A 19,544-nucleotide genomic window follows, 5' to 3' on the forward strand; every position below is an offset into this window, starting at 1 on the left:
GAGATGGTGTCACCCAGGGCGGAATCTCTGGTGTCACCCGGGGCAGCATCTTTGGTTTCACCCCCATGAAATTCAGTGGGTGGCCCGGTGGCTAAAGCTCCTGCTTCACACACGGAGGGCCCGGGTTCGATTCCCGGCGGGTGGAAACATTTCGACACGTTTCCTTACACCTGTTGTCCTGTTCACCTAGCAGCAAATAGGTACTTGGGTGTTAGTCGAGTGGTGTGGCTCGCATCCTGGGGGACAAGATTAAGGACCCCAATGGAAATAAGTTACAGTCCTCGATGACGCACTGACTTTCTTGGGTTATCCTGGGTGGCTAACCCTCCGGGGTTAAAAATCCGAACAAAATCTTATCTTATCTTAAGGGTGGGGGGGGGGGGGGGTAAACTTCAGTTATGTCACTACTACATGACCAGCGACAAATGTTTAACAATGAGAACATTTAAGACCATAAACTGAACAGGAGAATACTTCTCGACTTTATTAATGATAAAATAAATAAATGTAATAATATTGAGAAAACAAACTCAAATACCACTTTGAGTACAGCCAACAGATCCTACATTTATTCATCTTTAACAATGCAAAAACAAAAAAAAAACTTGAAAAAATAAAGAAAAACATTGCAATATCAGAGAAACACTAGTTCCGATCTGACCTTGAGTACAGGTAACATCTAAGTGAATCTGATCTTACATTTCCTTGCCTTCAATTATGCAAAATCACCTATCTCATCATCAAAATCAATGATTTTCCCTATATAGGCTTATTTGTACTTTGTTAATATATAATAGGCTATATAGAAATGAAGGATTCTTCTCTTATGTTGGTGCAGCATTGTTTTGGGGATTAGTGTCACCTTCTTTAGAGGCTCTATGGTGTCACCCCCTAAATGGTGTCACCCGGGGCGGATTACGACGCCTCTGCACCCAATCAAAACTTATTGGAAAGTAACTGCCTTTATTACACAGCATCACAAGCCAGCACTATCCTAAACACTGCTAAAGGTATATCAGTTCTTAACTACAACATCAGGTCCTTAAGCAAACGCTATTATGATGACCTCCTGGCACTCCTTGAGTCGCTAAAGGCACCCTTCTCCTGCATTATTCTTACTGAGACCTGGCTTAAGCAGGACACAGTAGATATCTACCCACTACCAGGATTAAGCAGGACACAATTGATATCTACCCACTACCAGGATTAAGCAGGACACAATTGATATCTACCCACTACCAGGATACACAGCAATCCACAACTGCAGACTATACCAAGTTGGGGGTGGTATTGCAATCTATTACTCTAACCAATTATCTTGTATTAGCACCACGTGCTTTAGTGATGAATATAGGGAATACATTTTTGCTAATTTTACTGTAAAAAACCTTAAGACGCCTATAACAATCGGTGCCATTTACTGGATACCTCGCACAAACGTCCCAAATTTTAGTGAGAAATTAAAGGCACTAAGGAATTTCACAGAAGGCCTAGAGACTGTTGACTGGCCTACAAAATTCTCCAAGGCCAATGGTATTGACGATTGGACAGACATTTTTTGCTTAATAAATTACAAACATTGTCTTATAAAAACAAAACACATCACAAATAAACGGCTCGGTTGCCCATGGCTAACGGGCAGCATTCTGATAAGAAACACCAATATGAAAAACAATATAGACACAAAGATATTCTTAAACACTATTCATCAGTTCTCACCAAAGTAATCAGATTCACTGACACAAAAGGAGATATAAAAAAGACCTGGAAAACACTTTCCCAGATTCTGGGGACCCACAAACTGAAAAAAACAAGAATATTGTCCTAACTAAACCTAATGAAACACCACTGCATCCCACTGATACAGCTAACAAGATAAACGACTTCTTCTCGACCATAGTATCTAATCTCGCCAGTAAAATCCCACGTACCAACACCCGTGCTCGGGACTACCTAGATGGGAATTTCCCAAATTCCTTCTATCTTGTACCAACCGAACCCATGGAGGTCACCACGATTATAAAGTCACTTAAAAATAACTCTGGGACTCTACAGATGTAAACAACTATAGGCCAATATCAAACTTACCATTGCTATCCAAAATCTTTGAAACTCGTGCACAGGAGACTATATTCATTTATAACAGCACAAAACATGCTCAACCCGTGCCAATTTGGTTTCAGGAAAAATAAAAGCACTAATGATGGAATTGTAAAAATGCTAAATCTGCTTTACACAGCATTGGAAAATAAGGAATATCCACTAGGAATTTTTATTGACCTAAGAAGACCACGGCATCCTACTCCACAAACTTGACCATTATGGTATAAAAGGCCATGCACTTGCATATTTCAAATCCTACCTCACTAATAGGTATCAGTATGTCACCATTAAAGACACAGCCTCATCAACACGGCCACTTGATACTGGAGTGCCACAGGGAAGTGTCCATGGTCCCCTGCTCTTCCCCATTTACATCAGTGATCTTCCAAACATATCCCAACACCTGAAACCCATTCTCTTTGCCAACAACACGACTAGTGTCATCTTCCACCCAAATCTTGCCACCCTCAACACCATTGTTGACGAGGAGCTGCTCAAAATATCGACTTGGGTGACAGCCAATAAACTTACACTTGACACTGACGAAACCTACTATATTATGTTTGGTAGCAGAGCAGGTGCTGCGCAACTTAACATTAAGATCGGCAACACTCTAATTGCCAGACATAATGAGGGCAAATTCCTAGGCCTATACCTCGACAACAACCTGAATTTCAGCACCCATATCCAACACACAACAAAAAAAGTATCCAAAACGGTTGGGATCCTCTCCAAGATACGATACTACGTGCTGCAAACTGCCCTTCTTGCACTATACCATTCACTCATTTATCCATACCTCACCTATGCTATTTGTGCTTGGGAATCAACTGCAGCAACACACCTAAAGCCAATAATAACCCAACAAAAAGCCGCAGTAAAAATAATCACTAAATCCCATCCCTGGCAACACCTCCTCCCATCCCCCACTCTTCATAGATGTAAACTTACTCCCTGTTTAGAACATCCACACTTACTACTGTGCAATCTACATCTACAGGACCTTAAATTCCAATATTAACCTTGACCTAAAATGCTTTCTTGATAGTTGTGACAGGACCCACAGGCATAACATCGGACACAAACATCTCTACGACATTTCCCGTGTCCGACTAAACCTTTACAAAAATTCAATGTATGTCAAAGAGCCTAAAATCTGGAATACCCTTCCTGAAAACTCTAGAAATGCAGACACATTCATCACTTTCAAAACTACCGTTAGAAAACATCTCATCTCCCTGATACACCCCGGCAACTAACTACTTGCAAACCACCTGGTGGTTCACACTTACACACTCACCCATTTGACCCTAAACACAGAAATACGCATCTTAATCTTAAAATAATGAATCCTAATTAGTCATAAGTTTGCCTGTGATACTCCAATATAGAAACTATGTATTGTATCAAACAAAAGCATTCATATTGCTAAACTCACAACAAACTATAATGTAGTCACTTAGCCTTAATACCAACTTAATCCATAATCTGTAATAATTTAGAGTTATGAATTAATCTAAGTCTGCCCGTAATGCCTAGTTATGTTAGGTGTCATAGTGGCCCCCTCTGTAATTAGTATTTTATAACATGTAAACCACACAATATCCTAAAATCTGTAAACCCCGCATTGTAATCTTTATAGAGAATAAACTTGATTGATTGATTGATTGATACAAGAACCAAAATTACACTGTGCTGTTATCTATCCTATCTCAGGCTATAATTTATTGTATTCTTTGGAGTCTTTATCTGATGGAACCTTTAATGAAAGTGCCTTTCTTCTACGCACTGATATTCCGTACCATCGGCTATTTGTTCATACTTAGCTGCGTTACACTGCAGCCCGTATCCACTTGCATAAGTGGTATACAATCTGTTCTTTGTATCTCTCTCTTTCTCGGGCATTATCTATACTGGACGTTGCCTTTCTCTTTTCGTCCTTACCACCACCACTTCTGTTACTTGGCAATTTTAATGCCCATCATTTCCTGGGGGGAGGAGGTGTCTCACTGTGGCATTCAGTTGGAGGCTTTTCTCGCTTCTCACCCCCTCCATGTTTTAAATACGGGTACTCCCACCCATTTTGATCCTCGTACTCATACTCTTGCATCGATCTCCCGGTCTGCTCTTCCTCCACTGCACTAGACTTCACTTACATGACAGTGATCATTTTCCAATCATTCTTACTTCTTCATATTCACCACCTCTTTGTGGCCCACACTGGCAATTTGATCAAGCAAATTGGGACCTTTACTCGAAACTAACTGCTTTTAATGAGGTTCCTTCTTCGTCCTGCATTGATGAGCTTTTACACCTCTTCTCGACCTCAGTTTTAACTGCAGCTTCTCATTCTATACCCTAAACCTCAGGCAGGCATTCCCAGAAGTGCGTGCCTTGGTGGTCTCCTGCTTGTGTTCGGGCAGTATGTTTGAAATGTGCTGCATGGGCAGGTACCGGTACAATAGAACCACAGAGAGACTTCTTGATTTTAAGCAGAAGCGAGCGCTCGTCATTTGTGACGCTAAACGCACTAGATGGCGTAGATGGCGAGGTTACGTTTCCGCCATCACCTCTGCTTCCACTACGAGTGCAGTCTGGAAAAAACTACGTAAATCAAGCGGTAAATACTCTCCCGACCCGGGTCCTGCTCTGCGGGTTGCCGGTGTTGACATAGCAAACCCTCTCAACATTGCCATTGAAATTGGCAATCATCCGGTCCGTACTTCTCAGGGCTCCATCTATGTCCCTCGTTTCTTTCCTCAAAGTCTGCCAGAGAGTTAGTGCCCTTAGACTTTTCTTCTCTCAAAGAAGAATATTATAACATGCCTTTTACACTTCTGGAACTGGGGGCGACACTCTCAGCTTGCCGATCATCGGCAGCTGGGCCTGACAGCATTCACATTCGGATGTTACAACATTTGCATCAGTCAGCCCTTGCAGTCCTCTTACAGCTCTTCAATCTTATTTGGTCACAAGTTCTTCCCAGCCGTGGAAATCTGCCACTGTTCTCCCTTTCCGCAAACCGGGTACTACGGGACATGATGCCTCCCACTATCATCCCATTGCTCTTACCAGTGCAGTTTGCAAAGCGATGAAATGTCTGGTAAGTCGACGTTTAATGTGGTATTTAGAGAGACACAACAGTCTCTCCACTAGTCAACGTGGCTTTCGTAAGGGCCGTTCTACCATCGACCCCTTACTACGCTTGGATACGTATGTTCGTAATGCCTTTGCGAATAACCACTCAGTTATTGCCATATTTTTTGACCTTGAGAAGGCATATGACACGACTTGGAGGTATAATATTTTGGCCCAAGCCCACTCCTTAGGCCTCCGAGGCAATCTGCCATCCTTCCTTAAGAACTTCTTAACCGACAGACATTTCTGTGTTCGAGTTAATGATTTACTCTCCCCAGACTTTGTCCAAGCTGAAGGTGTCCCCTTGGGATGTATTCTGAGTACAACACTTTTTCTCCTTGCTATAAATGATTTGGCCCCTCTTGTTCCATCCAATATTTGGTCATCACTCCATGTTGATAACTTTGCTATAGCCTCTGCAGGTACCGACTTTCACCTCGTTGCAGTTTCTCTCCAGCATGCGGTCAATCATGTCTCCAATTGGGTGACCACACATGGGTTTAAATTTTCCAGTACTAAAACTCACCGAATTACTTTCACTGGATGCTTTGACGCTGCCGTTTCAGCTCCGCACGGCTATTTCAGCAAGTCGGAGGCGAGTTTTAGTGGTGATTTTTGCATCCAGCATGGTAGAATCTTTCACGTGGGTCATGCGGGCGAGGAGGCATGGCTGGAGTTCCTCGCCTCACCATACGCCACCATGCTCTTAACATAACACTACTGTCCACCACCATTTAATGTTACTCACTCCCTCTTTGTTGTTTTCTCTGAATTCTAGCCAGAGCTGTGTATCAGTGCTGAAGGTCACTCAAAGCCACGCGTGGATCTGAGCCGCGTGGATCTGAGCCGTGTGGATCTGAGCCGCGTGGATCTGAGCCGCGTGGATCTGAGCCACGTGGATCTGAGCCTTGGGGATCTACAAGCCACGCGGAGCAATCCACATGGGTTACCGAGCCACGTGTCATTTGCTGCCCGACACTACCTTGCAACGTCACCCCCACAACATCGTCGTGCTGCCCGATGCTACCCAGGACCTCTCTCTGATGTCAGGCCTGACATCGCCCCATGATGTCCCATCGACAGAGTCGTAGTTTTGTATCTAGCAATTTGCAGTCAATACTGTCGAGAACAATCAAGAGAAGATACACACATGTTAATTCCTCTGTCAGTGTTCCTTTACCAGTGTTCTTGCATGTTCGTAAATGCCTTAGTGTTGATTTATGCACAGAAAAGCATTTGCTAGTGCAAGCCACGTGTCGTAGTATTACCGCGCGTGCAGTGCAGGCATCCAAATTTACACATGTCCGACGAACGAACGGTTTGAATGCAGACCATCGGTAACACTCGTTACATGTCTCCCCGTCACGACCACTCGACAACAGTCGGTCGTCATATTGTGTGTTGTTTGAGCCCCTGTGTATAGACAGTTCTCGTTCTCACCGCTCATAGACATCCCACCAGAGTCGTACATACCGCGATTCTCCGTCGACTCGTATCACTCCACCTTCCGACCGTCAGAGTGGAGTTACGTGTAGAAACCACTCTGGGAATACCCAGTCTGACCTCTGCTCCAACTCCAATCGAGAGGACACCGTCAAACCACAGTAACCCCGTCGGCAGGCGGGGGACTCGATGTGGCTTCAGCAAGCAGCCTGCAAAGTACGTCACTCCAACTGCTAGCCCCCTCGCTCCAGTTACTGCGTAAGCCGCTGTGACTCCCAGACGATGCATCCGAGTCGTCCCCACTATGGCTCGCTCTCGCCGGCACTGACGAGCCGTGCCACATTCCGGCAGCAAGTGACCAACGACGGCATCAGTCGAAAAATGTCCTCCAGAGCAGGGGCGTCATAAGGGGGAGCGGGCCGCCCCGGGTGACACCACAGAGCCTTTAAAGAAGGTGACACTAATGTCCAAAACAGTGCTGCACCAACATAAGAAAAGAATCCTTTGTTTCTATATAGCCTATTATATATTACCAAAGTACATATAAGACTATACAGTGGACCCCCGCATAGCGACCTTAATCCGTGCAAGAGGGCTGATTGTTATGCGAAATGTTCGGTATGCGAATGAATTTTCCCAATAAGAAATAATGGACATCAAATTAATCCGTGCAAGACACCCAAAAGTATGAAAAAAATTTTTTACCACATGAAATATTAATTTTAATACACACAAACTGAAAAAGGCATGCACAATTACATGACACTTACTTTTATTGAAGATCTGGTGATGATTGATGGGATGGGAGGAGGGTAGAGAGTGTTAGTGTTTAGAAGGGGAATCCCCTTCCATTAAGAGTTGAGGTGTCGAGTCCTTTTCTGGGGTTACTTCCCTTCTTTTAATGCCACTAGGACCAGCTTCAGAGTCACTGGACTTCTTTCGCACAACATATCTGTCCATAGTGGCCTGTACCTCTCGTTCCTTTATGACTTCCCTAAAGTGTTTCACAACATTGTCAGTGTAATAATCACCAGCACGGCTTGCAATAGCAGTGCGAGGGTGATTTTCATCCATGAATGTTTGCACTTCAAGCCACTTTACACAGATTTCCTTAATCTTTGTAGTAGGCAACTTCAATTTCTCTCTCCCCTCCTCTGAACCAGTTTCCTCAGGTCTGGCCTCTTGCTGTTGAAGCTCAGATACCCCACCAAATGACTACCTCACCGGCAACTACCCGAACACACTGTTCCTAGCTCCGACTAACCCATACGAAGTCTCCCTTATTATCAACGCACTAAAAAACAAGGCAGGAGATTTAAATACCTTACCACCCTTTATATACAAAAAAGTGTCACAAGTGCTATCACCAATCATTGCAACACTCTTTAACAAATCCATTGAATCCTCCACCTTCCCTACAGTACTCAAAATAGCAAGGGTCACCCCGATCCACAAAGGAGGAGACCAAACAGAGTTGAATAACTATAGGCCAATATCCAACTTACACCCTCTCTCAAAAATCTTCGAAAAATTAATTCATAAACGAATCTACTCCTACCTTATCTCCCAAAACATACTCAACCCCTGCCAATTTGGATTCAGGCCTAATAAAAATACTAATGATGCTATTATACACATGCTAGAACATATATACACTGCAATAGAGAAAAAAGAAGTCCCACTGGGGATCTTCATTGACTTACGTAAAGCTTTTGATACAGTTGACCATGACTTGCTCCACGTAAAATTATCACACTATGGTATAAGAGGGCACTCCCTCAACTACCTCAAGTCATACCTCAGCAACAGAAGCCAATATGTGTACGCAAATGGGGCAAACTCTTCTGCACAACCAATTACAGTTGGTGTCCCACAGGGAAGTGTCCTTGGCCCTCTTCTCTTTCTCCTATACATAAATGACCTACCAAATGCTTCTCAATTACTCAAACCCACACTATTTGCTGATGACACAACATACGTCTTCTCCCACCCGAGCCCAGTCACGCTAGCCAATACTGTAAATACCGAATTACAGAAAATATCTACCTGGATGAGTACTAACAAACTTACACTAAACATTGACAAAACCTACTTCATTCAGTTTGGTAACAGAGCTACAGATGTCCCTCTTAACATAATGATAAACGGATCACCTATCACAAAGCTAACAGAGGGAAAATTCTTAGGAATCCACCTTGATAATAGACTCAAATTTCATACACATATACAACAAATTTCTAAGAAAATTTCCAAGACTGTAGGCATACTATCGAAGATACGGTACTATGCTCCACAGTCAGCCCTCCTGGCCCTATATCACTCTCTTATTTACCCCTATCTCACCTATGGAATTTGTGCATGGGGCTCAACAACAAGTAACCATCTCAGACCACTAATTACCCAACAAAAGGCTGCAGTTAGAATGATAACAAATTCTCAATACAGGCAGCACACTCCACCAATATTCAATACACTCAACCTACTCACCATACAAAACATCCATACTTATTACTGCACCTATTACATACATAGAACACTCAACTCTGATATTAACCCTCCCCTCAAACATCTCCTTGCCAACCTCAACAGAACACATGACCATAACACAAGGCACAGATCACTCTTTGATATTCCTCGTGTCCATCTCACGCTATGCAAAAACTCAATGCACATAAAAGGCCCTAAAATCTGGAATTCATTACCTGTTAATATAAAAGAAACACTACCTGTTTATAAATTCAAGTCTCTTCTCAAAGATCACTTACTCACCCAAAACCAAATAAATACTGAATAACTGAACCTTATAAATTGTATATCTTAAATGTTTCTCACAATTATATCACATAAATGTTAAACCTAAAACCCAATCTAACTTTATTATTTTTTAAATTCACTACCTAACAGAATACTCCATTCTACTGAATTTACAACAATGCATGCAACCATATGACCTGTCTTTGTAATACTCACTTGTGCTTTATAGTAATCAGTTTACATTAATGTTTTTCACTGATTTCATCATTGCTTAGTTAATCTTAAGTTAATTTTAAGCCAGCCCGTAATGCTATGCATAGTATAAGTGGCTTTGGCATGCTGCTCTTATCTGTATTTTTTTTTTGTACCTCTGTAAGTGTGCTCAAATTATAAATAAATAAATAAATAAATAAATAAATCTATCAGCTCATCAGTGGTTAGTTCTTCATTGTCCTCCTCCACCAACTCTTCCACATCATCCCCACTAACCTCCAACCCTAAGGACTTTCCCAATGCCACAATGGATTCCTCAACTGGCATAATCCTCTCAGGGTTAGCCTCAAACCCTTCAAAAATCCCTTTTGTCTACACATTCTGGCCACAGTTTCTTCCAAGCAGAGTTCAAGGTTTTCTTAATCACTCCCTCCCAAGCCTTACCTATAAGGTTTACACAATTGAGGATATTAAAGTGCTCTCTCCAAAACTCTCTTAGAGTCAGTTGAGTTTCTGAGGTCACTACAAAGCACCTTTCAAACAGAGCTTTTGTGTACAGTTTTTTGAAGTTTGCAATAACCTGCTGGTCCATGGGCTGCAGGAGAGGAGTGGTATTAGGAGGCAAAAACTTCACCGTAATGAATTTCATGTCCCCATAAAGTCGCTCTGCCACGTCTGTAGGATGACCAGGGGCATTGTCTAACACCAGGAGGCACTTAAGTTCTAATTTCTTTTCAGTTAGGTAATCTTTCACATTGGGGGCAAATGCATAGTGTAACCAGTCATAGAAAAAGTCCCTAGTGACCCATGCCTTACTGTTTGCCCTCCACAGCACACACAAATTCTCCTTTAGGACATTCTTTTGCCTGAACGGTCTGGGAGTTTCAGAGTGATACACTAATAAAGGCTTCACTTTGCAATCACCAGTAGCATTGGAACACATCAACAAAGTAAGCCTGTCTTTCATAGGCTTATGTCCTGGGAGTGCCTTTTCCTCCTGAGTAATGTAGGTCCTGCTTGGCATTTTCTTCCAAAACAGGCCTGTTTCATCACAATTAAACACTTGTTCAGGTTTCAGTCCTTCACTGTCTATGTGCTCCTTGAATTCCTGCACATATTTTTCAGCCGCTTTGTGGTCCGAACTGGCAGCCTCACCATGCCTTATCACACTATGTATGCCACTACGCTTCTTAAATCTCTCAAACCAACCTTTGCTGGCCTTAAATTCACTCACATCACTAGTTGCAGGCATTTTTTTAATTAAATCCTCATGCAACTTCCTAGCCTTTTCGCTTATGATCGCTTGAGAGACGCTATCTCCTGCTAGCTGTTTTTCATTTATCCACACCAATAAGAGTCTCTCAACATCTTCCATCACTTGCGATCTCTGTTTCGAAAACACAGTTAAACCTTTGGCAAGAACAGCTTCCTTGATTGCCTTTCTGTTCCCCACAATAGTAGAGATGGTTGATTTGGGTTTCTTGTACAACCTGACCAGGTCGGCGACACGCACTCCACTTTCATACTTATCAATGATCTCTTTCTTCATCTCTATTGGAATTCTCACCCTTATTGCTGTAGGGTTGGCACTAGAAGCTTTCTTGGGGCCCATGGTCACTTATTTTCCAGATAAAGCACCGAAAACACTAATACGAAATATTCCGATTGTATGCTTGGATGTTACCGCGGAGGCTGGCTGGTAAACAATGCCACCGGCGGAACATGTGAGGCTGGCTGAGGGCGCACATTGGACGCGTCTCGGACGGAGAGCGGGTTTTTGGGCGGTATGCAAGGCAAAATTTTTGCGATCAAAGCGAGCGGTATGCAGATTGTACGGTATGCGATGCGTATGGTATGCGGGGGTCCACTGTATAGGGAAAATCATTGATTTTGATGATGAGATAGATGATTTTGCATAACTGAAGACAAGGAAATATAAGATCTGAGTCAATGAGATGTTACCCATACTCAAGGTCAAATCGGAACTAGTGTTTCTCTGATAATGCATTTTTTTTTTTTAGATGAATAAATGTAGGATAAATTCAGGATGTACATGTTTATAGAGGGGCCACAGATATATCAGATCACTTTCTAGTTGTAGCTACACTGAGAGTAAAAGGTAGATGGGATACAAGGAGAATAGAAGCATCAGGGAAGAGAGAGGTGAAGGTTTATAAACTAAAAGAGGAGGCAGTTAGGGTAAGATATAAACAGCTATTGGAGGATAGATGGGCTAATGAGAGCATAGGCAGTGGGGTCGAAGAGGTATGGGGTAGGTTTAAAAATGTAGTGTTAGAGTGTTCAGCAGAAGTTTGTGGTTACAGGAAAGTGGGTGCGGGAGGGAAGAGGAGCGATTGGTGGAATGATGATGTGAAGAGAGTAGTAAGGGAGAAAATGTTAGCATATGAGAAATTTTTACAAAGTAGAAGTGATGCAGGGAGGGAAGAGTATATGGAGAAAAAGAGAGGTTAAGAGAGTGGTGAAGCAATGTAAAAAGAGAGCAAATGAGAGAGTGGGTGAGATGTTATCAACAAATTTTGTTGAAAATAAGAAAAAGATTTGGAGTGAGATTAACAAGTTAAGAAAGCCTAGAGAACAAATGGATTTGTCAGTTAAAAATAGGAGAGGAGAGTTATTAAATGGAGAGTTAGAGGTATTGGGAAGATGGAGGGAATATTTTGAGGAATTGTTAAATGTTGATGAAGATAGGGAAGCTGTGATTTCGTGTATAGGGCAAGGAGGAACAACATCTTGTAGGAGTGAGGAAGAGCCAGTTGTGAGTGTGGGGGAAGTTCGTGAGGCAGTAGGTAAAATGAAAGGGGGTAAGGCAGCCGGGATTGATGGGATAAAGATAGAAATGTTAAAAGCAGGTGGGGATATAGTTTTGGAGTGGTTGGTGCAATTATTTAATAAATGTATGGAAGAGGGTAAGGTACCTAGGGATTGGCAGAGAGCATGCATAGTTCCTTTGTATAAAGGCAAAGGGGATAAAAGAGAGTGCAAAAATTATAGGGGGATAAGTCTGTTGAGTATACCTGGCAAAGTGTATGGTAGAGTTATTATTGAAAGAATTAAGAGTAAGATGGAGAATAGGATAGCAGATGAACAAGGAGGCTTTAGGAAAGGTAGGGGGTGTGTGGACCAGGTGTTTACAGTGAAACATATAAGTGAACAGTATTTAGATAAGGCTAAAGAGGTCTTTGTGGCATTTATGGATTTGGAAAAGGCATATGACAGGGTGGATAGGGGGGCAATGTGGCAGATGTTGCAGGTGTATGGTGTAGGAGGTAGGTTACTGAAAGCAGTGAAGAGTTTTTACGAGGATAGTGAGGCTCAAGTTAGAGTATGTAGGAAAGAGGGAAATTATTTCCCAGTAAAAGTAGGCCTTAGACAAGGATGTGTGATGTCACCATGGTTGTTTAATATATTTATAGATGGGGTTGTAAGAGAAGTAAATGCAAGGGTCTTGGCAAGAGGCATGGAGTTAAAAGATAAAGAATCACACAAAGTGGGAGTTGTCACAGTTGCTCTTTGCTGATGACACTGTGCTCTTGGGAGATTCTGAAGAGAAATTGCAGAGATTGGTGGATGAATTTGGTAGGGTGTGCAAAAGAAGAAAATTGAAAGTGAATACAGGAAAGAGTAAGGTTATGAGGATAACAAAAAGATTAGGTGATGAAAGATTGGATATCAGATTGGAGGGAGAGAGTATGGGGGAGGTGAATGTATTCAGATATTTGGGAGTGGACGTGTCAGCGGATGGGTCTATGAAAGATGAGGTGAATCATAGAATTGATGAGGGGAAAAGGGTGAGTGGTGCACTTAGGAGTCTGTGGAGACAAAGAACTTTGTCCTTGGAGGCAAAGAGGGGAATGTATGAGAGTATAGTTTTACCAACGCTCTTATATGGGTGTGAAGCATGGGTGATGAACGTTGCAGCGAGGAGAAGGCTGGAGGCAGTGGAGATGTCATGTCTGAGAGCAATGTGTGGTGTGAATATAATGCAGAGAATTCGTAGTTTGGAAGTTAGGAGGTGCGGGATTATCAAAACTGTTGTCCAGAGGGCTGAGGAAGGGTTGTTGAGGTGGTTCGGACATGTGGAGAGAATGGAGCGAAACAGAATAACCTCAAGAGTGTATCAGTCTGTAGTGGAAGGAAGGCGGGGTAGGGGTCGGCCTAGGAAAGGTTGGAGGGAGGGGGTAAAGGAGGTTTTGTGTGCGAGGGGCTTGGACTTCCAGCAGGCATGCGTGAGCGTGTTTGATAGGAGTGAATGGAGACAAATGGTTTTTAATACTTGACGTGCTGTTGGAGTGTGAGCAAAGTAACATTTATGAAGGGGTTCAGGGAAACCGGCAGGCCGGACTTGAGTCCTGGAGATGGGAAGTACAGTGCCTGCACTCTGAAGGAGGGGTGTTAATGTTGCAGTTTAAAAACTGTAGTGTAAAGCACCCTCCTGGCAAGACAGTGATGGAGTGAATGATGGTGAAAGTTTTTCTTTTTCGGGCCACCCTGCCTTGGTGGGAATCGGCCAGTGTGATAATAAAAAAAATAATAAAAATAAATGTAGGATATGTTGTCTATACTGAAAGAGGTATTTGAGTTTGTTTCCTCAATATTGCTATGATTATTTTATCAGTAAAGTTGAGAAGTATTCTCCGGTTCAGTTTATGGCCCTTAAACGTTATCATTGCTAAACATTTGTCACTGGACATGCAGTAGTGACATAACTGGAGTTTACCCCCCATCCCCCTGCCCTTGAATTTCATGGGGGTGACACCAGAGATTCCGCCCCAGGTGACACCAACTCTAGCGACACCTCTGCTCCGGAGTAGCCTGCCAGACGAAATCTTGCCAAGTCACCGAATACCGATGACGTGTCGCTCAAGGGCACGAGCAGGTCGTGGGACCCAGAGAGTGAATCCTGCAGCGACTACTCCACACCGACCATTCCAGACAAGACCATACCCCGTTACGCCACAGTCAAGCGATGTTTCCCGATGCGTTTTGAAGAGTTGCAGTATCTGTCATGATGCAGGAAGGCAATCAATAATGCCTCCCATGCTCATTGCCTTGGACCATGATGTTTTTAAACGCCCTCCCCCCTTTTTATATTCTTTGCTCCCTGTAGGATTTTTTTTGGTCCATGTCCACATGTATTTATATGTTTTTATTTTGTGTTCTGTGCCCTGTTCCTGCGAGAGAAAGACTTGAGCCTTTTTCAAGCGAATCACAGTCGAGGACGACCACGGGTACACGGCCAAGCAAAATGTAGACAGGAAGCCGACATGCCTAGTTCCAAACCTGTCTCTCTCACTTATGTACCTGACAGCATAGAGATAACAAGCTGACTCACGGGCATGGTCATCTTGGCTACCTTAACACAATGCCTGTGTACAGGACCCCAATAAAGTTATATGTCTCTGAAGTCTTATCATTCACCGCTACCAGATTTACACACACACAATTCTCGAGTTAGATTCCCGGAGAGGGTTGAATGAAACATTGGGCGTGTTTCCATACACCAGCTGTCTATGTTCACCCATCAGTATAAAATGGGTACCTGGGTGTTAGTGGACTGGTGTGGGTCGCATCTTGGGTGTTAGTGGACTGGTGTGGGTCACATCCTGGGATGAAACTTACCTAATTTTTCTGAAAGGCTCTTCATAACAATGTGCTTTCTATAGAGTATGGTCTGTATACCTTATACAGTGGACCCCCGGTTAACGATATTTTTTCACTCCATAAGTATGTTCAGGTGCCAGTACTGACCGAATTTATTCCCATAAGGAATATTGTGAAGTAGATTAGTCCATTTCAGACCCCCAAACATACACGTACAAACGCACTTACATAAATACACTTACATAATTGGTCGCATTCGGAGGTGATCGTTATGCGGGGGTCCACTGTACTCTAAGGTTATGTATAATACAAAGGATATTGAATGATAATGTAGGACTCTGCATTCTTCTTGGTTCAGGATACCGAATCGAGAGGCTAGTGTAGTAAGGGCAGTAGTAGAGGACCGTGTCAGTCGTCCCACCTATCTAGGGGACGGAGCCTCCACCAAATCGACACGCTAGTAGTGTATTCATTCACTCAATTTCATTGGTAGTAGAGGACCGTGTCACTCGTCCCTCCTAGATAGGGGACGGAGCCTCCACCGAATCGAGACGCTAATATATTCATTCACTCAATTTCATTGGTAGTAGAGGACCGTGTCAGTCGTCCCTCCTAGATAGGGGACGGAGCCTTCACCAAATCGAGACGCTAGTATATTCATTCACATTTACTTTAAATGTCCTAAACCTATCCAACAGATATTCAACAAAGGACACGCATTCATCCCACATATGCACATCTTCAAATATAACAGCCAGGTAACCTTTCATAACTATTTCAGACACAATCTGTATCACTTTAACAATTAAACAATAATACATACCAGGTAGCTTTCCACAGGCTTCCCATCCTAGTATGCACTTGCTGCCTCAGGTTTGCACTTGCCATTTCTGGTTTCCACTCACTGCTTCTGGCTACCTCTTTTTAGCTATGGCTCCCCAGACTCTAAAATCACATTCATCAACCTGTAAGACAGAAACCGCCTTTCAGAAATCTAAAGAACAAATTACAGCCTCTCCTCACTTAACAACGAAGTTCTGTTCCTAAGGCCACGTCGGTAAATGAATTCATCGCTAAGTGAGGAGCATAATATAATGGTAGTGGGTTTGTGCCAACCATCTTCAATAATGTTTCAGTGTCACCTCTGCACCATTTATAATATTTCTGGTATATTTTTAAATGTTTGTACAGCAGTGTACTGTATATTGTTATGACCAAACTAGAGGAAATCAGCTCTAATATACATTATTTAGATACAGTATACACACTGGTCAGAGAGTTCGTCGTAAGTCCGAGGTGTCGGTAAATGAGTATGTCGCTAAGTGAGGAGAGGCTGTATTGCCAGCACCAAATAAGAGACATTTAACACACTTAAAACCTCTTCAAATCTACAATCTTTGCAGCAACTTCTAATCAAGAGCAAATGGATAATTTTCAGTAACAAAAACTTTGGCAAATTTACTTGCAACTACCTACGTCATGACCCCACAAAGTTATACTAAAATGGCCAACAGATGACTTCTAGTCATTTAATTTACTTTAAACGTCCTAAATCTCTCCTAGAGATATTCAAAATGGAACGCAGGTTCATCCCACATATTACAAACTAACTTCAGTTATAACAACCAGGTAAGTTCTAAAATCCTACAAGAGCCTCATGGATAAATACAGTGGACCCCCGCATAACGATGGCATCACATAGCGATTTTTCCGCATACCGATTACTTTTATCGCAAAATTTTTGCCGCGCATACCGATTAAAAACCCGCTTACCGATTTTCGTCCGAGACGCGTCCAATGTGCCCTCAGCCAGCCTCACATGTGCCGGCCGTCCCATTGTTTACCAGCCAGCCTCCGCGGTAACATCCAAGCATACACTCGGAATATTTCGTATTATTACAGTGTTTTCGGTGCTGTTTCTGGAAAATAAGTGACCATGGGCCCCAAGAAAGCTTCTAGTGCCAACCCTGTGGTAAAAAGGGTGAGAATTAGTATGGAAATTAAGAAAGATTTTGAAGGGTTTGGGGCTAACCCTGAGAAGCCTATGCCAGTTGTGGAATCCATTGTGCCTACTTCAAAGATTAAGGAAATGTGTGCACAGTGGGTTGAACTGCAAACCTTTATAGATGAAAATCACCCTGACACAGCTGTTGCAAGCCGTGCTGGTGACTATTTCAATGACAATGTTGTGGCCCATTTTAGACAAATCGTAAAGGAACGGGAGGTACAGAGCTCTATGGACAGATTTGTTGTGCGACAGAGGTCCAGTGACTCTCAAGCTGGTCCTAGTGGCATTAAAAGAAGAAGGGAAGTAACCCCGGAAAAGGACTTGCTACCTCAAGTCGTAATGGAAGGGGATTCCCCTTCTAAACAGTAAGAAGATAATGCTCTCCCCTCCTCCCATCCCATCAATCATCACCAGATCTTCAATAAAAGTAAGTGTCATTTAATTGTGCATGCCTTTTTCAGTTTGTGTGTATTAAAATTAACATTTCATGTGGTAAAAAAAAATTTTTTTCATACTTTTGGGCGTCTTGCACGGATTAATTTGATTTCCATTATTTCTTATGGGGAAAATTCATTCGCATAACGATTATTTCGCATAACGATGAGCCCTCTTGCACGGATTAAAATCGTTAACCGGGGGTCCACTGTAATACAAAGATGGAAATCTACAATATTTGGTAACTTTAGAGAGACCTATTTTACAAACAAAAAGGCACGGAAACAGAAACGTCTGCTGCAACCCTGGAAAAGGAAGGCATGATCATGGATTTTTCATATGATTTATGAGGCCCTGGCCAGAATTCCGCATAAAATAAACTGTCTAGCCTTAGATAAAATCCTCCATGGTAAGGTCAGCATAAAAGAAGAAGTTTGTGTTCTTGCAATGGGCTCAGAACTGCATCTACAATTTAATGCAATGATGCAAAAACACAGCATGTTCCTAATACCCAGTGTAATCCTTGGTTTTAACAAAATTGTTAAGCAATAAGGTCCATTATTCCTGAAGTTAGATGCTTCAATGGGACACATTTCTATGGCCCCAAGGGAGATTTGACTATACACAAACATGCATACCATACAGTTCTTTCCTCTAGTTGACTTTCGTTCGGGCAGCAGCCGTCATGTGAACAGGTGAAGATTGCTTTGGTCATTTTCTTGTCTTTTCACCACTGTTGGTTTTCAGGAAGTTTTGTTTTCCAATTCACAGGTCCATTAATGATCTATGATGATCTCTGCCCCTACAATGTTCCTAGAAAGAAAAAAAAAGGTCAAGAGACCGCACACACAAGAAGCGGTTGGCCACAAACACGTTACCAGCAAGTCTAAACTCCCTTCATACCAGTTATGACCAATATGGTCTTTGAAAAAAAACAAGAACCTCTGGTCCAACTGGTACAACCCCTGGGTAATCCAGGTACAGAACCTCTGAAGAAGCTTGTTTAGATTCTTTATCATAACTATAGTGTGGGTGGCATAACCCACCAGCATTATAAGAAAATGCTAACCATTAAATATGCTTATTGCAGTACAAATCACAACCACATGACTTTGCAGATTTAAAGTGCAATACTGTAGGGAGGTTTGCTGAGACAATGCAGCTGAAATCTCAGGTTCAAACACCATGTTAGTGAAGCAGAAGCACACAATGACACTACAAGTATACAATGCAATACTGTCTAGAGACAGGATCATGCAATCCACATTAAGACTTCAGGACAAGCACCCAGCCCCCTCCCTATATATAAAGAATACAAGAGTTGCCTTTTGGCTAGTTCACCTGCTTATAGCAAGATAAACTAGATAGAAATAAATGAGCTAATGATAGCAGGAATTATACAGACAATATTTACAGATGATGCAAAAAACAAATCATTTGCAAGAAAGACACAGTTGGAGCTGGCTTCAATCAGGCTTGTTGCTTCACTAGGGTCCCACACACCATCCCAAGTCTAGTGGGGTTCCTTCTCATTGGCTTTGTTCAACCAAAGAGCTGTCATAAGAGTCCTTGTGGAACTCTCCAATGACCAAAGGACAGACGCTCCATCATGCCCCTTAACATAAACATCTGCTGCTGACCCAGAAAAGGAGAGCATGAGCAGGGCCTTTTTATTTATTTATTTATATATTATTTGGACATGATACATAGATACATAGTTGTACAAAAAAAAATACAGTGGTTGAGTGTACATGCCAAAAGCCCTTTGCATGCACAGCATTGTGGGCAGCTTAAAATTAACTCAAGATTAACTAAGCAATGATATATT

General features: G+C 42.4%; 1 long non-coding RNA gene across 4 annotated transcripts in view; it reads right to left on the reverse strand.

The window, feature by feature from the left end:
* The window catches only part of LOC128698342 (uncharacterized), a 69,535-nt gene extending 50,929 nt beyond the window's left edge, over positions 1-18,606 (reverse strand). The window contains exons 1-2 of one of the 4 annotated variants that reach the window (XR_011394624.1): positions 18,355-18,606; positions 16,097-16,238 (exon numbers count right to left, since the gene is read on the reverse strand). This is a non-coding gene — a long non-coding RNA (uncharacterized lncRNA). The remainder of the gene's footprint in view (positions 1-16,096; positions 16,239-18,354) is intronic. The other 3 variants (XR_011394625.1, XR_011394622.1, XR_011394623.1) reach the window with 3 other exon arrangements.
* Between the last annotated feature and the right edge of the window lie 938 nt (positions 18,607-19,544).

Source organism: Cherax quadricarinatus, chromosome 92 (genome assembly GCF_038502225.1).
Source record: "Cherax quadricarinatus isolate ZL_2023a chromosome 92, ASM3850222v1, whole genome shotgun sequence".
NCBI classification, from domain to species: domain Eukaryota; kingdom Metazoa; phylum Arthropoda; class Malacostraca; order Decapoda; family Parastacidae; genus Cherax; species Cherax quadricarinatus.